We start from the raw sequence: 4,244 nt of genomic DNA, 5'->3' as shown, positions 1-4,244 counted from the left end.
TTACCTGTAAGAAGAAAGAATTGTCAGTTAAATAACACGCGTTCTGTTACTTTCATTGGGCATGCCCAGCTCGGCCGTTTTGCATTGATTGTCATTGAAGACAATTCAAACGTTTTAGCGTGATCTTGAAGGATAGTCTTATGAACGTCACCATAGGTTAACCAAGCTTACAATGAACGCAGTTATTAAACGATTATAGTTAGCATGAAACCTGGCGTGTGTGAAGGTGCCTTCAAGCGTATTTGGAATGAGGTTTACAAAACTTGGGTAGCTGGTCATATGTCTGGCAAACAGCGCTATTATCCCTCATATCAAAAGACGGTTAAAGAGCAGACAGGATAACTCTGCAATAAGTGTATAGTTCTTAAAGCCGAACATTCGTTTCCAGCAGACCAAGCCTTGTTATAATAGAAGGCCACAGAGCTAAATTTCAACTCAACTCAACTCAACTCAACTCAAATTTTATTGGCTTCAATTTTCATAGAAGAATTTGTCTTGCGCTTGGGAGAAAGTAAGAGTATAACATATAAAAACAGCATTCATATCACATTTCATGTATCACACACAGTAATCACTAGTATAAGCCTACAATTATCACATTTGTACCTGTATCATACATGCAAATAAATAGTATCACATTTCCACGTATCACACACAATATATACATTACATAACATACAGCAAGCTTCCATCTCCCGCGCCCCCCCCCTCCCACACATACATATCCTCGCACGTGCGTCGACTCCATACAAATGACATCATCAGTCCATTAACTAAAATGCACAATGACTAGTAGTGGGTACATGATACTTAATACGTGCTCAACTAGACCTGCTAACTAAAATAATAACAGAAACAAAAACAAGGACTGGGCACAACATTTACACGTGTGTGACCTACTTACATCAAGTGCCTGTGATCTATAAATAACAATGATTGCGTTTAAAGTAAAACATGAATAATGCCGATGTTTGCTAACAATGAATACATAACAACTAAGATAAGAATGTATGTGCTTTCATAATATGATTATTTTATAAAACACAGTGGGGAAATTTGGAAAATAATTTTTATACGAAACTGCGCACATCGAGTCGAGCTCTGTAGCGTGTGTGTTCGGAGGCAGGAGACACACGTGGCTGTGGATATTAATTGTTGTGAAATTCGGTGGATTAAAAAGGATACCCCGACTTCGGCAGGGCAGAAGGAGGTACAAGACGGTGTGCTGTATTGCTGTGTGTGAGTGTGCTGTGCAGACCTTCTGTGTTATGTGCATGTTCTATTCTAGTCTGTCCGTAGGCTTCCTCTGAGGGCCTATTGTGTACAAGGGGAGGTCACTTCCGCCTTATAAACAAACACATGTGGAGACCCACAGAAATACCATAGCATCGTAATGAAAGAGGGCAAAAATACTGGTAACAGCAAGGTAAGACAGGTCTAGGACATTATTTCTAGGACTGACTAAGCAATAGAACAACATCATGATCTTCATAAGCAAATGATAGTGAGAACAAAACAGAATTCTTACTCTTCTGACTGCTCCCAGTGATTGACATTCAAAACATCCATCCTGTTCTATTCTAAATAGTTGTAAAATAACTTCATAAGAATAATATTAAACATACATACTTGATTTGTTTAAACATAATTCTAGTGTAAAAGTATACTTTATAAGTTGTGGAGATAGTTTTAAAACATGAAGATAAAAAACACAACAATAACATGACAACATTAGAGTACAATTGTTCCTAGCTAGCTCTGAGGAAAACACCATTGTACATTTTTCAGTTTCACATGCATGCACTAAGTGGTATCATTGAGAACTGAGATGGCGGATGGAATAAACGACTTCCGCATGCGAGAGGTTCTACACTTTGCAGCTCTGTATCTACGCCTAGATGGCATGAGTGCAAACTGATCATGCAGGGGGTGCGATTCATCTTCAACGACCTTTCGTGCTTTTGTGGCTGTTCTCTTATGCACCAGTTCATCCAAGCTTGGGAACTGAACCCCAACCACCTTTTCTGCCTGTCTGATCACTCTTGCCAGATGGCTCTTGTCCTCTACAGTAGCCCCATAGTACCATACCATGAGGTTGAAGGTCAAAACACTTTCAATGCTGGCTCTGTAGAACATTGCCAGTATTTCAGGGCAGACCTTGAACTGCTTGAGTTTCCTCAGAAAGTACAATCTTGAATTGCACTTGCTAACTACCTTGGCTATGTGTTTTGACCACGAGAGATCTGAACTGAATTTAGCGTTAATGACCAATGTTCATACGGTAGTTATTAACGTTGGACTTTTCTCGGAAACTATCAAAGCGATCGGGCTCATATTTTGTTTAGTCGTGACCTCCAATGACCTCTACACTTTAACGATGGTTTCGTTGACCTTTGACCTTTTTCAAGGTCACAGGTCAGCGTCAAAGGAAAAATTAGACATTTTATATCTTTGACAAAGTTCATCGGATGTGATTGAAACTTTGTAGGATTATTCTTTACATCAAAGTATTTACATCTGTAGCCTTTTACGAACGTTATCAGAAAAACAAGGGAGATAACTAGCCTTTTCTGTTCGGCAACACACAACTTAACGTTGGGCTTTTCTCGGAAACTATAAAAGTGACCGGGCTCAAATTTTATGTGAACGTGACTCATTGTGTTGTGAATAGCAATTTCTTCCTGTCCATCTGATGCCTCATATAATATTCAGAACTGCGAAAGTGACTCGATCGAGCGTTTGCTCTTCTTGTTTTTTAAAAATTCGACAAATGTCATTGGTGACGTCATATTCGGCTTTTAGTTAAACTTGAGGCGGAACTGAAACGCCCTCATTTTTTTAAATAAAAATAATTAAAAAAATTTGGTCACGAATTCTTCGACTAAGCCCGGACAATGGGATTGTATTTCAGCATGGAAGCTTAACAATTAATTAAGGTAAGCAAACCCCATGGAAATTAGCAAATAAAACATCTGGTTTGCTTGAGGGTTTCGACACTATGACACACTTTGATCCATGTTCTTTCAGCTGTGCTTAACGAAAATGTGAATTGTCAATAAAGGCAATTTTTATACTTTTTTTCGTTGTGGTATTGGTTGCTTTGGAATCGTTTCTAAGTAGATATTCATTGACTTTAAATCGCCATAACTTTCGTTCAAAATACTACTACTAATAATGATCAATAATAATAATACGGGTATTTATATGGCGCAGATCATACAATAGTTCTAAGCGCCTTACAATCAATCTTCAATGTAATACTCTTCATTATAGCAACACCACAAATTTTTAAAAAATCACCAAATAAATAGAAACACAATCACGTACACAATGCACAGTTAAAATAAACCACAAATCATCGCTACACATAATGAAAGGATGCCATCGCACGCACAAGTACACACACACACACACACACACACACGCACACACACACACACACACACATACACACACACACACACACACACAGAGGCACGTGTGGGCACATACAAACGCTCACTAGAGCAAAATACCAAAATGAAATCTCTTAAAATATGCCAGGCTATTTACAATGTTACACAATGTAAGGGGGAAGGATGTTTTCTAAGTTGCAGTGAAGACTGAAGAGATGAGTTTTTTGAAAGAAGTGAATGAGGGGGCGTGCCGAATCTGAGTGGGCAGGGAATTCCAGTTGACAGCAGCAAAGAACGAAAAAGAACGACAGCCTTTGGTTTTACATTTATAAGCGGGAATAATGAGAGTAAGGAGATCATTGGAGGAACGTAGGGGGCGAGCGTGTCTGTACAGCTGAAGAAGATCTGAAAGATAGGATGGTGTCTGATAGTGGATGGTAGTTTACACAGGCATGCATGTTTGTCGTATTTTATGCCGGCCTCAACAGGGAGCCAATGGAGCTGCTGCAGAAGGGGAATGTGCTGCAGAAAGGGAATGTCGTGCTGTCTGCGTGAAGCGACTAAGATCAGTATCGCCGCACAGTTTTGGACATGCTGAAGTTCTTTGATCAGATAGGCAAGAAGACCTGACGAAAGTGAGTAGAACAAATGTTGTAACCAGCATTTTGGTGGATTCGCCACAGGGTTTATACTATAGAGAATTTGCAACATTATTCCACCATTCAGCACGTTTCTCTCCCCCGCCATTTTGATTTTGCCTTGCCACGCCACGGCTCAACTGCATTATTTTTGCACTTTCAACGCTGCATTCTTTCGTTGTTTTTGGCTCATGTAAGTGTAGCCTATGCG

Source organism: Littorina saxatilis, unplaced genomic scaffold (assembly GCF_037325665.1).
Source record: "Littorina saxatilis isolate snail1 unplaced genomic scaffold, US_GU_Lsax_2.0 scaffold_366, whole genome shotgun sequence".
NCBI classification, from domain to species: domain Eukaryota; kingdom Metazoa; phylum Mollusca; class Gastropoda; order Littorinimorpha; family Littorinidae; genus Littorina; species Littorina saxatilis.
The sequence above is the reverse complement of the archived record's forward strand: the minus strand, read 5'-3'. Positions refer to the sequence as shown.